We start from the raw sequence: 22,938 nt of genomic DNA on the forward strand, positions 1-22,938 counted from the left end.
ACTTCCCCTACTTCTGGCGATAGAAATTGAGGGAGATTAACTCTTCTATCAGCAAAATTATAGGGGTTAAAGTTCATGCATCAATGTGGACTCTCTGGCACGTCATATGCTTAAGTTGTTGAAGTAACATGATTGTACTTATGTTATTTCTACACATGTACAGGTACCCTTAATCGAATAGTGGGTTTGCCTTCCCAGCTCCACTTAGCTAGTTTCTATAATAATAAAAATCTCTTGAAAATTGAAATATATATGTACAAGTATGCATAGATGTCAACTATGTACTAGAACAAAATTGTATTGGAAAATATTTTCATATGTGGTCTGCACAAAAATAGCAAATGTTTAAAGCAAAATCATGTTTCTTTTTTGCCTTTTTAAAGCCATGATTTTGTGATTTTTGTGTACCCATTGTTTTATTTTTCGATAAAGGGAATATATTAATATCGAGAGATACCAATTACACCCAGCCTCTGCAACAACGCACCACCCTAATGGCACTACGGATGCACACAGCCAAAAAAACGAAAAGAAAACTAAGAAACAAAAGTCCCGCTACAGTATCACGGACCTAACAACAGCAATACATCCACCACCATGACAACACCTGAATTGCGGACTCTCCAAAAACGACGCCTCCAAGAAGGGAACAAGTGCTCCAACACCGTCGTCGCCCGATCAAAGATCTTAGCTTTTCACCCCGAAGATAGTCCCCACTCTCAAAACAATGCCTCCACCAAGGTCACTGCCGGGCACAACCAGCTAAGGCCGGACCTTGGGTTTTCACCCCGAAAGGTAGGACTCTGCGCTTCACATGTGTTGTCGCCCCCACTTTCATACCGCTGCTGTGAAGCCCGGACACCAAGCAAGCCCCTCAACAGCGCGGAGACTTGAACCTCCCTTAGCTAGTCCTCCCCTCCGGCCTTCATGAAATTCTCTTCTTCCGACTTTCATCATGGATCCATAGTCACTTGATGTCAACACAGAAAAAGAGCTTCGCGCCGCTCCCTCCAGAACCAAACGGTCGGAATAAACGCATGGGTGCGCACGACCGAATACCTCGATCCAAGCAAACTCCGGGCAAAGCACTGTTACATTCGCCGGCGGAGCCTTCCGGAACTCAACCCTCCGGCCGGATCACGAGTCCAGGCCTCCGGTAGGTCCTCCTCTTCACGCAAGAGAGGCCCTAGGACCGCCGCCTTTATTCAGGCCGGACCCCCACGTCGGCGACCATCCCGGGCTGGCCAACCCAACCCTCCACCGGCGACACCATCGCCGGCTTCCATGCACCTCCATCTCACCGCCGGCTGGCGATGATAGATCAAAAATCCACCACCACCAACCGCAGGCCGACCCTCTCCGGCAAAGAAGAGGCCACCTCCTCCGTCAAACCCAAGGCTGCTGCCCCGGGCGCCCTCGTGTCGCGGAAGATGCCCGAGATCGCCTCCACGCACCAACGAGAGGCGGGGGTGGATGGCATGGCGCAGACCGAGGGTCTGGCCGCCGCCCACCACCAACCCCTGCCGGAGTGCTGCGGGAAGCCGACGAGAAGAGGGAGACCGCAGCGCCGCCCATCCCACCCGCGCCGACCGGTCCGCCAGGGGACAGCCGACGGGAGGAGGGCCGCCACCGCCGTCGCCCATCCCGCGTCTGCTCCGCCAAGCATCGAGGAGGTGGGGATCCGGCCGCCGATCTGCACGCGGCGACGAGGAAGGGCCCCCGCCGCCGCCACGCCCCGAGGGACTTTGCCCCCGACGGCGCTACCGGCGGCGGCGGCGGAGGGCGGGGTGCGGGAGGGTTAGGGTTAGGGTTGTGTGCGAGATCTTCACTTGACCCCTGTCTCGTACCCATTGTTTTTTGGCAACTCTGCAAATATGTAGAGAACAGGTGCACTTATCCACGTAAATATTTATATGATTTTTTAAAATTTCGAAATGTTTTTTTCGTTTTTTTAAATACCGGGTTCACTGGATGCCGAGAGGCCAAACGCTGCACAATACTTGATAGCACACAATCTGTTATCCGTGGCTTTATATACAAATGATTGTTGCCACAGCCTCTCTTTCAGATATAGGTTGCGTTCACTTTCTTGAATTGTAAATTTGGTCGGGTTTTTGTCTTTCCATTGAAGAAAGTTGATCTTTCTGAATACGTACTGAGGTACATGTGACGCAGATAATAGGAATTTCTAACTCTCAGCGGTTGAACGAGTCCCAGTGAATTTGCCAAGTCGAGTTGGTAGGCATGCTCGGATAGTTGCATGCCATATATATACAGGTGACGAGGCGAACGTGCACTTGGTTGTGGGGTGGAGCCAGATCGAGATGTGCTTAATTATGGAGTCATCGGCGGAAAATGGTGTGTCACGTGGGAAAGAAGAAGACGGTAGAAACGCGGGAGAGACCTCCGTGGAGACTTGAGCCGCGCGTTTGGTTGCCTGGGTCTAATTCGTGACTCACTGGTGTAGCCGTACAAACGCACCTGCGCGTTCAGAACGAGCCACGGAACAAAATTGACCTGTTGTTTGGTAGATCGGCCTGCATCGGCTGGGCCAAAAAGAACTTTCTGTTTGTTTGCCTGCAGCAAAGCCCAAATCTCGATGGAGATGATATTAGGCTTGTTTGATACCATCCAGGCATGTCTACGGTTACCTCTTCTCTACTTTGGGTAACCTTATCATGCTATCACCTCCCATCACACAGAAATCACAGTTCATGATAGTTGCAATCATTTGACGAAATCATTCCTAGCTACTACGAATGGTAGTTCATAACACGGCTCCCTAGCTACTACGAATTGCAGTTTATCATAACAGAATCATTCAACAAACGGGGATCGAAAAGGGTTCGAGAAACAGGGGATCATAGGGGTTCTTCTTCTTGTTGTTCTTCACTTCTTCTTCTTCACTTCCACTTCTTTTATTCTTCTTCATCTTTTCTTCACTTCTTCACTTCTTCTTCGCTTCTTCTCAGATGGTGGTGTTGCCTCTGGCTTACCACATTGCGTATGTCCACCCTTGCCTCTTCACCTTCCAGGCATTATTGTCGCCTGCTTCCACGCCATGGCCGGTCTCTACTTCATCAAAAGTGACAACTTCTTCGAAGGACTCATCATCGCCCCAACCTAGGATCCAGTTGTGAAGAATTCAGCAAGCAAGGACCAGCTTTACCTGAGTGTCAAACGTGTGGAACGGTTTCTGGTCAAGGAGCTTGAACCTGTTCTTCAATGCAGCAAAGGCCCTCTCAATGGTGACTCTAAGGCTTGAGTGTCTGAGATTGAACAACTCTCTCGCATTCAGAGTTCGGTGTTTCGCAGAGAACTCTTTGAGGTGGTACCTTGTTTTCCTGAAGGGAGGTAGAATTTCAGGTCGACATGCATATCCAGCATCTCTAAGGTAGAACTTACCGTCAGGGATTTGCAACCCATCAGGCCTTGACAAGCTGTCGGCCAGGATGCTGGCATCATGAGCTGAACCCTCCCACCCAGCAAGCACGTAGGTGAACCTCATATCGAAATCCATAGCTGCTAGCACGTTCTGGCTGGTGTAGTGCTTCCTCCCGCGGAATGCTGCAGACATTGATCTCGGTACCTTTGCAGTGACATGAGTACCATCAATAGTTTCAATGCAATCCTGTAAAAAGATTAGCACACAATCTTGTTTCTGACAGTAGCACACATCTGATAGGTAGAAGGAACATGATTTTGTACTCACCCTGAAATAGGGGAACCACCTGTAGCTGTTCTTGATCTTGGTTGGTGTGTTCATTGATGCTGGCTTGATCATTTCACCTCTGAGATCCCCAATTGCGTACAACACCTGATGGAAGTACCGAGAGATAGTCTCCATGAATCGCCTGAATGTGTTATGGATGAGTCTGAACCTCTGGTTATGACTGACGACATGAAGAAATATTGCGACTTGTTCTTCGACAGAGGTGTGGATGCTATCAGTCAGCAGTCCTCTTTCCCTGAACATTTTCACAAGTACATAGAAAGGGGCTCATCTCATCTGTAGCATCTGGATGGCCTCTACATCGTTGAAGTTGTAGATGTTGTTTAGGTTGGCAATCCTCTCCTGATCTTGTTTTAACATAGGTCCGTAAGTCACACGAGGATAAGCAGCATGCCTAACTGCTCTCTTGTGCACCATCAGGATCCAGGCTTGTACGCAAATGATGAGTGTTGCGGCGTGATGCACAGGCTGGAGCTGGTCGGTCTACTCAAACAAGATCTATGCATTACGAACGGTCTTATTGAACCCAACTAGTTCTACGAACATGAATCGAACACTACAGTAGAGCAGAGGAGTTTCCCCTTACCTCCGTCATGGCGGACGATGGACATGGCCGAAAGCCGTCGCAGATGTGCGCAAGCTCCACCGCAGCTGGAGAAGAGGACCCTGGTCCGGCGCCGGAGACCGAAGGTAGATGCGCGCTGCCAGATCTGGATCGCCGTCGCCGGTAAGAAAATTGGGGGAATGCAAAATTTGGGAGGGGGCTAATGGAGAGGGTAACCGAAGAGGGAGGTTACCCCTACCTTTACCGCGCAACGCCACTGGGATTTCGGCTTCTCCCTCCATGCCGAGGCGGAGCTCCCGCGTGAACGTCGTTGTCGATTTTCGTCTCGTCAGAGCCTTGGAGAAACTATCAAACCGGGCGTTTCTCCGGAGCCTATCCCGGGGTGCTTTAAAACCCGTGCTATGCAAGAACGCGAGTGCGCCCAGGAAATCAAATGGGATATTAATTGGGAGCTTCTAAATTGGGTGAAACCGGACCGAACTGGGATCTTTGCACATGGCACTCCCTTGTGCGGCAAGCTCGCAATGATATTTTCCCTCCCTCATGGCTCGTTTGGCTGTTGGGACCGAAATTCCCCGGGAAAATATTCCCGGCCGGGAATAGACTGAAACAGGAGCAAAACTCCGGGATTCTATTCCCGACCTTCGGACTAGGGGAAAAATCTCCCCGGGAAAAGGCCGGGAACCCGCCGGGATTCGAGTAACCAAACGAGCCCTCACATGGCTAGTTATCCGCTGAACTAGAACTAACTTAATTTTCGATCAAATAATCATCGCTCAATTTTGTGTGTAGTAGGGAAAAGAGATATGCAATTGCACGCTCGTTTGCAGTTCTCCATACGAGTCATAATTAATGCAAATTGTAGTCATAGAATCAACCTAGAAGAACTAAGTTATTCTCGGTTGAAATAGAACTAAAAAGGGGCCAGGTGTTTGAGTCGAAGCCATCAAGCTCACTCTCGCCAACATTGGGGGAGAATCGTGACAGCAGCATCGCGACACCACTCTCTTAGCTAGGGAGGACGGAAACCCTTCCCTTGAACGGCCACCGTGGTACTTGCTTGGTTTCCACAGACGCCCTGTGCTAGCGTTGAGCCCTTGGCTTCTAGCAAAGGCGGTCAGCAAGGTCGCCGCCTCCATCAGCAGTTTCTTAACGGTGTCCGCCTTCCTTCGGTCGTTCTTTGTCATCGTCGTCCTTCGGGTTGTCTCCTCCTCCAGCTGACGAGGTTTGCGACCACGAGGGAATGGGAGTTGTGGCATCAGCGGTGGCGGCAAGTAAATGGGTGGGTGGTGGTGTGAACTCGACAGAACGGGCGCGGCAGTCGGTGTAAATGTGAAATACGGTGTTGTTAGTGTAAATGACAAAACTGACCTGCCTATCATAATCCGACGTGCCCCCTCTGCCGGCTGTGTACGGCGCTCCCACGTCGGTCCCTATGTGTGAGGCCCGGGTGGGAGTATCGAATAAAATATTGGGCCGCCCTAGGTAATTTGCAATTGTTGAGGCCGTGGCTGGATGGTATTTTTGTATATCTAACGTCCCAATAACCCTATTTGAAGGACTATTGAAAGGGCCGATGTAGATGCGCGTAACAAACGCATATGGGGTGCATTAGTACACGCATGCATAAGTGCCACAAAGTTAACTGGGCACTCGTGCGTATGCTTGCACGCCTGGCGTGGTTTCTCAAGTCTAGCTAATTCAAACTAAACTTGAAAGGCAATTCGTGACATCAGTACTCGACCGTCTTCTTCCTTTGACGCACGCGCACATCCATGCACTCTTGTTTTCTCAAAGAGGCAAAGCAATTCATATCCATCAGTATCCCGTCCTGCCTGACTTTCTTACCGCATGACCTATATCTATATGTTCCCCTTTGTGAAACTCTCTCCCCCTCTCTCTCTCATGGTGGATTCTGCTGAATCCCACTAAAGCAGCTTTCTAATTAAGCAAGACAGAAAGGTGAAGTACACTATATTGATAGACATATATATACACGTGCAAAATTAAATTGTGTCGCTAAAGTTTGTTTGACATGGACACTGCCTTTAATTGAGTGTGCATGCATGTGATATGATCATAGGACAAAATAATGAGCGCCATTAGGTGGCCTTCAAATCTTCTTTTTCTCGGATCTAGATCTCATGTGGTACTGCACAATAATGTAAATACCACGCAAATCTGATCGATCGTACTTCGTGTTTTTTCATGCGGTGAGATCTTCATAAAGAGCCATGGACATATAAAAACATCGTCATTAAAAAACTATGGAGGGTCGAGTTTTTAGTCCTTTTTAAATGCTCTCTCCATCAGTGTTAATTGCATGATCTCAAAATATTTGCATTTTACTTGAATATGACATTGGTGTCATTATGTGATTACATTGCCACTCTTTGGGCTTCAAATTCACCAGCTGATGTTGCAAGGGCGCGTGAAGGCCTTTTCTTGCACATGAAACTGGTCATAGAGTTTACACTTTTGTTGATGTAAATATTAGCCTTGCTAGAAGGCATGTTTATCAAGAAGTTTATGTCTCGATTTCAACATAGCATGACATCATTGTGCTTCAACTTATCAGTGTTGAAATGGTGCATGTGGAATGCTCAATTTTGAGATGTCGAGTTATATATCAACATGTTTACATGTGGGGAGTCATTACTTACCATAATAACAGTGAGGTATATTTAGTAAAAATAAGGACAACTTTATTTTTGTGAGGAACATAGGAATAACTTAGCTCAAATATTAAGAGATGTGATTGGGGGTGTTTTAAATTTCATAAAGTTGTCGGGTCAATAGATCACATAACTTCTTATCGTCTATGTGACCGCTTGTGATACACGCAACATACATTTTGATTGCTTGCATAATTAAGAAAACAGATCTTTAAAGCTTTAGGACACTCGTACATGTAACAATTATTGGTTACTCCAGACCTATATTTCATCTCTGCATTTATTTAAGTCCTAGTTTTTCACCGTTCGTGTTTCAACCCGCATCAAAAAAAATCAACCATTTGTAGTTACTTCCCTTCCGAACTCTTAAGGTGCTTATTTTGAGTGTGCAAGTTTAGACTTTCACCGTAAAAGTTAAAAATATCTTCTTATAGTTACAAACACATAGTTGTAACAAAATTTGCGTTTCAATACAAAAAGAAGTGAGACCAAAAGTAGTACTCCCTCAGTTCGGGCATATAGTTTTGGCACATACATTAAATTGCGTACGTGGAGGGGAAATTATAGCATTTTGGGGTGGGATTATGCCTGGCTAATTTACTTGAGAAAATAGAGGAGTTTGCATGAGATAAAGAACATAATCAAATCCCTTAATAATATGTCCAGGCAAGTGGTGCAACGCTATATATTCTGGTTTTTTTTTCTCAAAAAACTATAAGCCATATATCAAGGAACGAGGGAGTACTATGTTTTATAACCCACATATTTTATTTCCAGCAAAAAAAACCCAAATATTATTGGGTTAATTGTTGGTTAGAATTTGAAGTGAGACTGCGTCAACATACTACTTGTATATGGAGTACTATATTTTCATGTATACCAAATTGCCCATTCTCAATAATAATTTAGAAACAACTCCTTATTGAATCATATTACATTTTTTTACAACTGTCCTGTTTCAAATTAGTTGATGCGGGTTTAGTCTTTGGTATATATACATATCTATCTTGATACGTACGTTTTAGTGTGTAGGTCCGCTCATTCTGAAAGAAGAAACCTTGTCAGCTAATTTGAAATGGAGGGAATAATATTTTTTAATACTATCAAAAATAACCATCATTAAAAATTGTCGAGAAAGCGATCCTATGTTTAGGAACGAAGTGACGGGGTAGTATCATAAAACTGTCTAATCCAAATATATTGCACTCATGGTGTGTGCCGGACTTTATGAAAAGTACATGCAAGCTTTGCTGGTTAAAGGAAGGAATAATTCCCAGATATGGCAGTAGATCGAAAGCAGTGGTGCTCGAGAAAATAAAGTTGAGGAGGCAATGTGTCGTGCATGGTGGGGCTCGACGTTTGCATGTAGTATGTCTTGGTTAATGTTTTTCAGCCTGATCTTGGATTCTCAGACGAGATTTTCTTTTGACGGTGAAGTTCTAGATTGTCGGCAAAGTAGCAACACGATGGCCGGGAAAGCTTACATGAATATATTGATTTCGTCTTGTCCGTGCTCAAGCACACACCTATCGGAGAAAACGTAGTACGCCATGAGCTAACCCAAGATACGTCAACAGTATTGCCATCAGACGCATATATATCCAGCGCACTGACGTGACGAGACAACACCAGTACGTAGTTTCCTCCGAAATTCATGTGAATCCTACGTTCAGACATGGAACTTTTAGGAACCAATAGACAACTTTGTATGCACGCGAACCAGTGATATTGACCGTCCCATTTTCCATGAACACGATGAATGACTACTAGGCCTGGTGCGACGTGGTTTGACCAAGTCAAACTCTCCATTTTTATTTACTGCATGCTCTGTGTTAGTCAAAGTCATATTTTTGCAAAGTTTGGTCAAAAAATACCAATAATAAGAAAATCGGTAATCGTTAACTGCTCGATCGGCTTTGGAGAAGTGAATAATCAGAATTCAAATAATTAATTGATTTAATCGGTCGACTATTAATCGGCGTAACCTACATAAATTAGCACCTATAACACATCTATATAATAAAGAGATAAATATTATATGGGTCTCTATATGCCTACCCTACTTCTCTAGAGGCTGAAATCCCATTAAAACATGTACGCTTCTCTTACTAACCTAATGTCTAGGTCATGAGCTACAAAGGAGTCATCAGCGGTCACCATGTTTCTTCCTTTCACTACTCCTCCTTTGACCTCTGAAGTTTTTCAGCTCCCACCACCTACCCAGGGTATTGCCCCTCTTGCATCTCAACCACCTACACTATTTGAAGGCGTCCAAGATCTCTTCGACAAGATCCTCTAGGTGGTCGAAATCCTGTATCTAAGATCTGGTAGGCAACGGTGAGCAATTATTCAGCAACGGCGGGAATCGAGCTCCTAGAGGCGAGAATCGACTGGAACCTTCGCAAACCTACTTGATTTGGACGGGGTAGCGGCTAGACGGCCGATCTGCTTTGAAAATTTTGCAACTTTACTGACTAAAATAGACTAGTTAATCCGGAACATTCTTAGTAATCGGGTTGTCAAAGCAACTAATCAGGCTAAAGGATTAACCCAGGTAATCGACATGGTCAGGCGCCTAGTAGCGATTAATTGGCATATTAATCGCTGATTTGGCCTAGTTTTTGAATAGTGAAAAATACAAAAAAAAAAGTGTATATACTTGATGATCATTCTAATTTAGTAGATTTATATTGTAGACGTTGATATTCTTTTGTCAATATGTAACCAAAAATTGCAAAGTTTAACTTTAACCAAATACAAAAATGTGAAGTAATTGTGAACGGAAGTAGGATTATGTGAATCTGTTCTAACTAGATATTCAACGCTGACCGGATAGTTTTGACTGTGAGCTCACATGTCATCCCAATCGTTGCAGCTTTCAGGTGAAGATATTTTAACTAAACTACTGCTCCAAGCCTCCAAGGTCATCCGAGTTAGTCAACATGTTTGTTTGGATGTTAGCATCCATACGTATAGATCCGATATTTTTCAGTCATGTGCCATCTTTTTGGGTCCATGAGATGGTTGTGACCAGTAGACGTTGACGACTCACGATAATTAAATGTGTCCATGCGTTGGCTTCTTCCTTTTCTCCGACAATTGAATGCACTTGACCTCTCGTGCATGTCAAAGTGAGTGTGACTTGGCTGCTTATTTAAAGTGTACCATCATATCTCTTGCATTTCTTTCATTTTTTGAGAAACTAGCACAGTGGCCCTCGCAAATGCGAGGGCATCACCTTTGGTCCGTCATCCTTTGTCTAACAAATTAACTACTTCATATATGTTCACATGACAAACTTTTGATTTTATTACCACGAAACGTGTCATATAAAATATCACATATGTGGCAACATCAAATTTGTGATTGGATTGTTATTTTCAATTTTCCTAAATGTTACATTAATGATAATACATGTTATATTTATGTCATATTGTGAGTTAGCACATACTATCTATTTTATATTATATGAATACGTGAGTTGTTTGTTTGTCGCTTTTAGGTGTACATTTATCTCGTTATTCCGTATAGTATATCCAAATAATGATAGGTGTCCAGATAGCAATGATGGGATTGTATTTAGGTCATGTGTTAAAGGGATTATCAAAATATATTAGCTTAATAAGCGAAACAAATTTTTTTTATTCGTTAACACTTAGACAGACTGCGGGAATTTTCAGTTGAATAACTATCTCTAGACTCGAGACCATTATTTCTCCCATGTCCTCGTTCCAGTTCGAACTATGTAACCTATTATACATGGACATGGTCTTTACGATGCAACTTTGACCTTCATAAAAACATCATGATGCTTCATAAGAAAATAAGACACCAAATATAATTGAATACAAATGTGATGATATTGTTTTACACTATTGGATGTAATACCTACATGACTTATTGGTCATGGTCTTTAATTAAGGCATGGGCTATCAAAATAATTGTGGCCGCATTGTGCATTTAATATCTAGTATAAAGAAAACCGATTAAGAATACTCCATGATTGAAATTTTTAGCTATTCTTTGTAAGAACCCTTTAAGTACATGAACATATAGACCAAGTAATTAATCCAATATAAATGTGCAAACACACAATCATGCATATGTTTCTTTGGCAACAAACATTTTTTTCTTCGCACACATTTGTGTGGAAACTTCAAACTTTTTTTCCATAATAACTAACACATTCAAACTTGAAAAAATGTTTTACCACAAAATTTATTTCGCGGTAAAATTTAAAAACCACTACTTTCTTCACAGCATACATATTCATGTCTTTCATAGAAAAAACACTTTTTGGAGGATCAGGTTTGCTTTTTGCACATACGACACAGGTTATGTGTTTGCATGAAAAATTACATAAAAACTGAGAACAATGACATATACACACCTCACTTCCTTTTATTTTTTGACACTTCTAACAATATTTTTTCACTCCAAAAAATATAATTTTGGGAGATGATTTGATTTCGGGTGTCCTTTCAATGATTAATCCAAGAGAAGTAAGTTAACAGACAACCGCGAATATTTTCCTTTGATAAACACCAAATCGGTATTGATTTACTTCTCTTGCACGTTTATGTTGAGATTTCAAGTATTTCCTCTCTTAAGATTTAGGCGTGAAATATTTTACTATTTAATTTATTCCAAAGCAGGTGCATCTAGTTTTATGTTCATATTTTTGTTGGCAATATTGCTTACGTTGGGGCAGGCCCTTTGGCACCGGAGCCTATGCTCCTGACTGCCTGAGATGAACATTAAAATGTTATATTTTTTCACAATATTATTATTTTCTTATATATGTGTACCAAGGTTCATCAAGAATGAAAGACACGTCAATGTTCTGAAAATGTTGGTGCATGGGATTTATATTTTGTACAGGTCACAATGCTTATATTTTTTCATGAAAAATGCATGTGCTAGTAGCATAGTTTAGATATTTAATTTATTTTACTTCACGGCGCATTATTTTTTAAACGAATTTGCATATCTGTTGTATTTTGATTGTCTTGTATAGCCGGTCATGTACATATGCATATGGAGCAGCATATAGCTTGGCATACTTTTTCTATCCATGTCCTAGTTAGTAATGTGTGTAGTTAGGGCATCTCCAACGGCGGGACGCATATCAGACGTCCAAAAGTGGTCGCGCGCGTCCGTTTGTGATGAGGACATCTCTATGATAGATACAACCAATACTCCTACAACCACATCTCAGGTACATTCGTTACTAGGAATCCTTCCTAATATATATGAGAATATGATGCTGCCTAAATCAAATGTATTTATATTATTTAGGAACGGATCTAGCATGGACGCCAAGCATTGGATTAGGAACGTGCATGGAGATGACAGCAGACCTGCAAGGATTCGGGATGGCGTTGCAAGCGAGGATTTCAGAACATTGAAGCCACCATAGTGAAGCAACGATGCTTGGATGAATTATACAAGTTACTCCATCATCAAATTCGTCCAAAGAGTTATTTGTGGTGCTGCGTCACCTTATTTAATGGGCCAGGCCCATGTATTTTCGGATTAGGTATTTTAGGGGATTTTAAGAGGCCATATAAGTGGAGGAAGGCCCATTTAGGGGTGTTTTTGGCCAACCCTAGCTGGTTGGACGAAAATCCCTTCACTTCCCTCATATATATCCCTCTGTAGCCGTCATTAGAACTTGGATTTTGATTAGATTAAAAGTTAGCCATCGCTGCAACTCTCGTGTACTTCTTTTGAGGCCAACGCCCAGAACAAGACCGACTATTCGGAATCCCACCTTTTTCAATAAAGCTTTCATCTATATCCGCAATACTTCTGATTGCATTATTAGTTCTTACTTGTTCTCGATTTCAGGTAGGAATTAAGACCCTCGCTGGTCGGGCTGATCGTGCATCCGCAAGATCAGTAACTCCCGGAGATTGTCCTAGCGATTGCATTGGCGCACGAGCTTTGCACGTGTAGTCGGATCGTCAAGCACGAACTCCACCAACAAATCGACGCTATCATACTCTCATCGAAAGATCGGCCACCTTTGCCTTATCAAGTGGTATCAGATTTCAGGTTGCTCGGTGAGATTTACAGTTTTCCTAGTGTAGATCTGTTTTACCTATAACCCAGAAAAAGGCCCACAAAAAGAAGTTAGATTAGTTCATCCTCGCCTAAAACCAGTCTTAGCCTTTTTGCTATCACCACTTTATTTTTGTTTTGTTGAATTTTCGTTGCATCGTATGTCGAGTTGCTGGTTTCTAGTGTTCTTTTTAAGTTTTGAGTTCTAGTCTCATCCACCTTTGTTTCCGCCTCGCCATTGTCGTCAGAATATTTTTGTTTTGTTTCTCATCACCGGCCACCCATTGTTCTGCCTAGTTTCCGCCACCATCTTTTCTTGCGTGCGCTTGCGCTTTGATCCACACGAGTTCAGTTGGTTTATAGATCACTTTGATCTACTTCATCAGCGAGTCTGTTTGGTTAGAGAAAAAAAAAGGATAGGCAGATTGGTAGTGCGCATTGCTATATTTGCATGCGAAGGAGAAATCAGTTTGTGCTTCGTATATCAAGGACAGTAAGATCTGTTTCTAGTTGTTCTGGTCGTGGCTCCTTTTCATTGGAAAATTTGATCGTCTCACCGTCAGTTTCTACTGCTTCCGTTCCATCCATGCTTGGCCGATCTGAGTCTCTTTCCTTGAGAAAAATTCATATAATAGCATGTACATCTACAGTTTGGAAAGTTTGGATCGTGGGCAATAACATATAGTCCACCTTGAGTCTATCTGGAATCGTATCTGTGAGGGAGAAAGTTGGTCGAAAAAAAAAAGAAAAAAAAAACAGAGAAAAAAAAAGAAATAGAAAGAGAGAAAAAAAAAGGAGATTGAAAAAAAAATAGAGCGCTTTAAAAAAAAGTGAGATAAGAGAGAGGCCGATTTGTTCTTGCAAGGACCAGAGTCGTTCGTCTCTTGTTAAAAGAAAAAAAAACAAGAAGAATCTGTTGTGTATACCTTGGAGTCCGTGCAATTGGAGCAAAGAGCACCACGTCTCCTTCCTTTCTTTGACTCGCACGTGATCTATCTTTTCTGCCTTAACGCTGGACGGTGCTATCATTGTCGCAGTCCGACTACTGTTGCGCGTCACTTCATCGGTCGGCCGCCGCTCTTGGTTCGCGTGTTTTGTGCCAGTACAGCACTGTTAACACTCGGCGTAGCGTCCACACCATTGTCCTCTGTTCCGGCCGTCAGTTTCCAGCGCATTGGCGATTACCATAGTTGCTGCATCGCGTGTTTTTATCTGTGTCTCAGGCTCTTGTCTCTATCGTAGTCTAGTCTAAACCAGCATTTGACTACTTTGAACGAATTTTCAGCTTTACATTGATTATTGTGGTTGTAGTTCCACATATATATTAAGCCTACCTACAGCTCTACATATTTCTACATCGTGCGGTATACGTGTGCTTGGCAATCGCTTCGCTCAATCTTTGGAGTTACTTGATACTGTTGGTTGCCGATCACCGCCTCCTGAATGGTAAGAACATGTAAGAGCTTTGTATTTTGCTTGACGAATTGCGTGTGATACCACCATATTTGCGTAGCTAGTAGGCATATACACTTGTGATTTTTGGGTACTAACCATGCCAGGAATTGAGGACCAATCCGTCGACCCGAAGACCATGACGAACGTGGAGATGCACGTGCGACCATTTATTGGAGATCATGATCAGGTTATTTCCTTACCAATATATGCGGGTAGATATAATACTGATGCTTATTTTGATTGGGAGTTTGAGGTCAACCATATTTTTGGATGCCATGATTTTACTGAACATGAGAAAGTAAGAACTGCTGCTAGAGTTTTTACAGATTTTGCTTCCATTTGGTGGGATATGACTTATAAAGAACATATTGATAATATACCTACTACTTGGGGAGATTTAAAATCTGCTTTGCGACATAGATTTGTGCCTCTTTCTCATCAACGTGAAATGGTCCGCAAATTTAAACGGTTAGAACAAGGTAGTAACACCGTGCATGTTTACTATCAGAAATTTAAATTTTACATGTACCGTTGTGATATAACAGAATTTGAGGAAAATACTAGAAACATGTTTTTCAACGGCTTGAACCCTGATATTAAGGTTATGTTTAAGTATATTCCTCGTTCTACTATTGGTATATATGTTCGCGCTTGTGCTTTTGAGAAACACATACAGGAGAAAACGTTGGACCATTCCGGTGCCTTCAATTCATGCACACTAGCACCGGTTGTTTCTTCCAACGTTCCACGAATGAGTATTGTTGTGCGAGTCGCCCAGCCGCAAACTTGTGACACGTCGCTGCGAACATCTTCTAAGTCAGATTCACAAGGTAAAACTAAAGGTACTGACTTTATCCCTCCACATGAGATTGATGAATGCAATGTTGACTTAAATATATCATGTGCTGAGATAGAAAATGAGTTGGTCACTCCGTCTGTATTAGAGGATCTAGCTACTGGTTTGCATGTACCATGTGATCAAGCAACTACGATAGATTCTGTTATGAGTGCACATATTGCTCAGTTTAATTCATCTTTAAATCTGAGTACATGCACTGAAATTGTTGTTGATACACATGGCTTAGAGAATTGTGTATCTGAGATACATACTATTTTGAATGCGCCTGAAATTGGTTTTTCTACAGATGCCACTGCATCTGATTTGGTTCACATAAAACTGGTTAGAAATGATGAAGTGATAACTGAAATTTTCAATGATATTTGTTTATGGTCTATTAATATGGATCCTCCTATGTCTTTATCACATGCTAGAAATAAGATTGCTGAACTCAAATATTTGAAGCGTGTTTATGGCCATGGTTATACTTTTAATTTACTTGGAGAGTATGGCGTAGACAATGATTTTTTGGTGAATCAAATTTCCATTACATGTGCTGATGTTCCATATACTATTGGTTTGATGGGAAGTAAAATTCCACCTATGTTCAATCATTTTGATATGACCTCCAATAACAGTATAGACTTTATGCCAAATAGCTTGTTGCATGATCGCTTCTGTAAGCTAGTTGTAGCATATAATTTGGAAATACTGAATTTTGGTTTACCAACTTTGGGATGGTTTAATGATGAGCATTATAATTTGAAAGGAGTTAATATGTGCTTCACTTATATCTGCAAATTGAGTTGTGATAAATGTTTAATGGGGACTAACAAGCTTCTACGCTACTACAATACTCGGAATATGTACAAACTTAAATGGGAAACATGAGAGATCTGTTAAAACGGATGACATATACATATACCATGCATATACCTTGTCTCTTTTGTTAGCATGTTTACAGAATAAACATCGCCGAGGACGGCTTTTCTTTCAAGAAAGGGAGGATGATGAGGACATGATTACCTGCGATTTGAAGGCATATCTTGGTGAAAAAGATGAGACTACGTCGAGGACGACTTCAATTCAAGTAGGGGAGGATGATGAGGACATCTCTATGATAGATACAACCAATACTCCTACAACCACATCTCAGGTACATTCGTTACTAGGAATCCTTCCTAATATATATGAGAATATGATGCTGCCTAAATCAAATGTATTTATATTATTTAGGAACGGATCTAGCATGGACGCCAAGCATTGGATTAGGAACGTGCATGGAGATGACAGCAGACCTGCAAGGATTCGGGATGGCGTTGCAAGCGAGGATTTCAGAACATTGAAGCCACCATAGTGAAGCAACGATGCTTGGATGAATTATACAAGTTACTCCATCATCAAATTCGTCCAAAGAGTTATTTGTGGTGCTGCGTCACCTTATTTAATGGGCCAGGCCCATGTATTTTCGGATTAGGTATTTTAGGGGATTTTAAGAGGCCATATAAGTGGAGGAAGGCCCATTTAGGGGTGTTTTTGGCCAACCCTAGCTGGTTGGACGAAAATCCCTTCACTTCCCTCATATATATCCCTCTGTAGCCGTCATTAGAACTTGGATTTTGATTAGATTAAAAGTTAGCCATCGCTGCAACTCTCGTGTACTTCTTTTGAGGCCAACGCCCGTAACAAGACCGACTATTCGGAATCCCACCTTTTTCAATAAAGCTTTCATCTATATCCGCAATACTTCGATTGCAATATTAGTTCTTACTTGTTCTCGATTTCAGGTAGGAATTAAGACCCTCGTTGGTCAGGCTGATCGTGCATCCGCAAGATCGGTAACTCCCGGAGATTGTCCTAGCGATTGCATTGGCGCACGAGCTTTGCACGTGTAGTCGGATCGTCAAGCACGAACTCCACCAACAAATCGACGCTATCATACTCTCATCGAAAGATCGGCCACCTTTGCCTTATCAGTTTGCATCGCCCCACGGACATGAAAATGGTCATTTTTGATTGCGCGTCCGTTTGCATCTGGGTGTGTTCCCAGCAGGACGATCCATTTTTGTTTTCCAATAATATTTTTCATTCACCAAGTAAAAAACATAATGCACTACAAACTAAAGAGATACAAGCCCTAGGCTACTTGTTGCCCGACGGCCCGGCCCCGTCGTTGTGTCCCTCTCTCCTCTGCTTCTCCGCCGCCCACCGTGCGGCCGCTAGAGCTCGGTTAGCCGCCGCATCCTCTAGCAGGCGCTGCCGCAACGCCTCGTTTGCGGCATCCTCGGCCTTCTTGTGTGTCTCGGAGGACTCTACTAACACCCTCTGCTCTGGGGTAGGCTCATCATGGTCATCAGTGGACCAATCGAAGTCGGAGGAGTCGTCCTCTGCGGCGTCCACCTCCCTGCAGCGTTCCATCTTGACATCGAACGCCGCATGGGCCGCTCGCTCATCCTATGCTTCCTGCTCCGTATCAGCCATGAACTTTGCGTCCATGGCCGCATCAAGGACGTTTTCCGTGCTTTCGTCGTCCTCCAACTCCTTGTCGGAGCTCTCGACCGGGGGAGGTGGAGTAAGAGGTGGAGGCGCAGTAGCCTGGCCACGCCCGGCGCTGCTCATGGCAAAGGGGAGGGCTATGTGGAGGTGGCGCTATGGTGGAGATTATGCGAGGGTTTTGTGTGGGAGGAGATGAGATGCGCGGAGGTAGGCGAGGGGCGCGGCACGCGTGGCATCGCCATTACTTCGTCCGCAGAGGTGGGCGGCGTCCACTCGGCAGGCGAGGCATCGTCATTAACATGACGCAGACTGTCGAAGCGATGCCTCGGCGCCAGTACGGGCGCGCCTGAGAAGACGCATTGAGCCTGATGAAACGTCCGCCAGACGTGAGCGAACACTTGGTGTGTCCACACAGCGTCCGTAGAGACGAATCCGAGGCATATATTTGAGCAAGGTTTGCGTCTCCGCGGACAGCCCGGTCACTACGCGTCGAGCCGCTGGGCCTGGTCCCAGACACATTTTTTGACCACTCGGCCGCAAACGGTCGCTCAGCGTCCATTTGCGTCGCCTCGTTGGAGATGCTCTTAGCCAATGCCATATATACGTCTTGAGACACCAGTCGAATCAACTAAAAACTCTATCGATCAAGTACATGAGTTGGTTTTATAGTCATGTTCACCACAAATTTCATGATCCCACACTCCATTAAACATGATTTCGATGTAATGTAATATGGTATATAAATTTGAGGAGAAAGATTAGATATAAATTTTAGAGTTAAAGAATTGTATATCTATTGAACTCTCCAATCTCTCTTTAAATCATATCCCTAAACAATTAGTATATATTTTATTTTGTACTATCACATCTTCCCAACTCAAACCACCACGTCTAGTTATTTTTCTTTCAATCATGTCTTGCTAGATTAATCAGCCGGGCAATCGAGCACATCTTCTATTTTTTGATTGACTGTCTATTCTCCGTACGATAACCTTCTCTCAATATAACGTGTCATACAAAGCTTTCCTTTCTAATTACGTTAGCTAGCTTAGGCTGGTGCCAATGCATAGCCTCACTCTCACCGGCCACGTCAGCTTTTTTCCTCACTCTCACCCCACTCTCACCCCACTCTCACCCCACGGTGCCAATGCACAGGCTATAGTGCCAGCTTTACTTCTCTTTCCTCCACGTCAGCTTTTCTCTCTCCTCGACATCAGCATTTCATTTTCAGATTACAACAATATAAATAATGCAAGGAAATTATTTTATTGAACTAAAATTGTTACCGATTACATCATAAAAAAATTACATAAAAATTTGAAAAGATTACATAAAAATTTGAAAAAATTACATAATCTAGGAATTAGCCCACACATGCTCCATCAAATCATGCTGGAGCTGTGTATACATCGGTGACTCCCTCATTTCGGTGTCCATCTGAATCCTGGCTGCTAGGCTTGGTGGTGCATGGTGGTGTATTTGTAGGATAACGTTGCATAGAAAACAAAAATTTTCCTACCGCGAACACGCAATCCAAGCCAAGATGCAATCTAGAAGACGGTAGCAACGAGGGGATGATCAAGACTAACCCTTGAAGAGATTCCAAAGCCTATAAGAGTAGGCTCTTATTGCTGCGGTAGACGATCACTTGCCGCTTGCAAAAGCGCGTAGAAGATCTTGATCACGATCGGTTCCGGCGCCACGAACGGGCAGCACCTCCGTACTCGGTCACACGTTCGGTTGTTGATGAAGACGACGTCCACCTCCCCGTTCCAGCGGGCAGCGGAAGTAGTAGCTCCTCTTGAATCCGACGGCACGACGGCGTGGTGTCGGTGGTGGTGGAGAAGTCCGGCGGAGCTTCGCTAAGCGTGCGGGAACTATAGAGGAGAGAGGGGGCGGCTAGGGTTTGGGAGGGGGGCGCCGGCCATCTAGTGGTGCGGCCACCTTGTGGTGCTTTGGTGTAGCCGGCCCCCTCCCCTATGCCCCTCATTATATAGGTGGAACCCCAAGAGGTGGTGTCCAAGTCTTCGAATAAGACCCGAACCAAAACCTTCCATAGGGAGGGGAAACCTAGCCAAGCTAGGACTCCCACCAAGGTGGGAGTTCCACCTCCCATATGGGGGGTGGCCGGCCCCCTAAGGGGAGTCCACTTGGGACTCCTCCCCCACTAGGGTTGGCCGGCCATGGAGGTGGAGTCCCATGTGGACTCCACCTTCCTTGGTGGTTTCTTCCGGACTTTTCTAGAACCTTCTAGAACCTTCCATAGAACCTTCCGCGACATTTTATTTCACATAAAATGACATCCTATATATGAATCTTATTCTCCGGACCATTCCGGAACTCCTCGTGATGTCCGGGATCTCATCCGGGACTCCGAACAAATATTCGAACTCCATTCCTTATTCAAGTTCTACCATTTCAACATCCAACTTTAAGTGTGTCACCCTACGGTTCGAGAACTATGCGGACATGGTTGAGTACTCACTCCGACCAATAACCAATAGCGGGATCTGGAGATCCATAATGGCTCCCACATATTCAACGATGACTTTAGTGATCGAATGAACCATTCACATACATTACCAATTCCCTTTGTCTCGCGATATTTTACTTGTCCGAGGTTTGATCTTCGGTATCACTCTATACCTTGTTCAACCTCGTCTCCTGACAAGTACTCTTTACTCGTACCGTGGTATGTGGTCTCTTATGAACTCATTCATATGCTTGCAAGACATTAGACGACATTCCACCGAGAGGGCCCGGAGTATATCTATCCGTCATCGGGATGGACAAATCCCACCGTTGATCCATATGCCTCAACTCATACTTTCCGGATACTTAATCCCACCTTTATAACCACCCATTTACGCGAGTGGCGTTTGATGTAATCAAAGTACCTTTCCGGTATAAGTGATTTACATGATCTCATGGTCATAAGGACTAGGTAACCATGTATCGAAAGCTTATAGCAAATAACTTAATGACGAGATCTTATGCTACGCTTAATTGGGTGTGTCCATTACATCATTCATACAATGATATAACCTTGTTATTAATAACATCCAATGTTCATGATTATGAAACTAATCATCCATTAATCAACAAGCTAGTTAAGAGGCATACTAGGGACTTCTTTGTTTGTCTACATATCACACATGTACAAATGTTTCGGTTAATACAATTATAGCATGATATATAAACATTTATCATAAACATAAAGATATATAATAATAACCACTTTATTATTGCCTCTAGGGCATATCTCCTTCAGTCTCCCACTTGCACTAGAGTCAATAATCTAGTTTACATTTGTAAAGATATAACACCTTGGCCTTATGGTGCTTTATCATGTATTGCTCACGGGAGAGGTTTTTAGTCAACGGATCTGACACGCTCAGAAACGTATGTATTTTGTAATTCATTTGCGTCTCAACGCATCACTCATTTCCAAATGAGTCGACATTAAATATGTTTGGTCTTTTGGTGGAACCTTAATTCCGCGGTCTGAAATATGTCACTAATATTGTCACACACAATATAGCTTCAAAGTTCTGACTCTGTCGGAAATACACCAAGTTCTCAAAGAACCTCATGACTTAACATCCTTTGTTATTGTCAAAACAATGACATACTCTGCCTTCTTTTGTAGAATCCGTCACAATATTTAGAACTCTTCTAAATCTAGCATAGACAACTTCTAGCTCATTGTGCTACTTTTAAACAACACTTAATCTAATTTGAGATTGAAATTATATTTTATATGTGACAAAACCAATATCGGTGTAACACCTTACGGCGATTTGTTTGTCATTTCTTCATACAAAAATATATATATATATATATCCTTAGTTCTTCTAAAGTACTCAAGGATATTCTTACTGTCGTCCAATGATCATCATATGAATCATTCTGGTATATGCTCATAACACTTTATAGCACATGATATCTGATTGTGTACATATTATTCGTGATCTATAATCACTCATGTGTTTTTACTCATTGAGTGTCAGATACACTCAAGTCTTGTTAAAACTTCACATGACAAGAACATTTTCTTAATATTTCTATATTGAACTACTTCAATATCCATCATATGTACTTTGACTTAAACTTATTTATGTGTTTCAATCTATCTTCATAGATCTTGACACTAAATTCGTTTCAGATCCATATCCTTTCATTGAAGTTAATTCTCAATGAAACCTTTTTAATCAAGTATATAATTACATCATTTATAACCAACTATATGTCACCTACATAAAGTATTATAAATGTGTCTTAGCGCTCCCACTTAATTTCTTGCAAATGCAAGTCTCTTCATCGTCTTTGATGAAATCAAAAACTCTTTGACTATTTCATCTAGTGAAGATTCCAACTCCGTGATACTTACTTCATCCAATTGAAGCTTGTATACCTATCTAGTATTCCATGGACCAGCAAAACTCTTGGTTGTATCTTGTATACACCTTTAATACATACTTCGATAAGTAATGTATTTTGCCATCCTACTAGCATATCTCATAAAAGAAATATGTAGTGATTACTAGAATAATCCACATAGACTATAAGCATTGCTACGGAAGATCTAATCTTATCGTATTCAACTCTTTGAACATTGTCGTAAACAATTTTTCGATAAATCAAGCTTTCTTCAAGGATATTTCATCCAAGTCTATCAATTTCATAGATTCATTTACTTTCATAAAGTATTCATCTATCTTGGATTTCATGGTGCATGGCCATTTTAACGGAGTCAGGGCCCATCATAACTTCTTTGTTTTGTAGTTGGTTTATCATTGTTCAAAATCAATCCTTTGTCCACAAATCATTTATTTGATCACAAAGTAAACCATACCTACAAGGTTCAATATGTACTTCGATCTCCATGGCTAAAACACTTTGTAGTCATGAGAGCCATGATCGTCGTGGTCGCTTCCGAAACTAATTCCGATGCTGCGCTACTCTGATCATTATGCTCAGGTTCATAAACCTTATCAAATTATATTGTCCTCCCACTCAAATACTTCACTCGAAACAATTTCTCGGAAATAAGAAACATTGACAAACACTTTTGTCTTTATCTTGTGGGAAGAATTCCCAATTAAATCTCTGG

Source organism: Lolium rigidum, chromosome 1 (assembly GCF_022539505.1).
Source record: "Lolium rigidum isolate FL_2022 chromosome 1, APGP_CSIRO_Lrig_0.1, whole genome shotgun sequence".
Classification (NCBI taxonomy): domain Eukaryota; kingdom Viridiplantae; phylum Streptophyta; class Magnoliopsida; order Poales; family Poaceae; genus Lolium; species Lolium rigidum.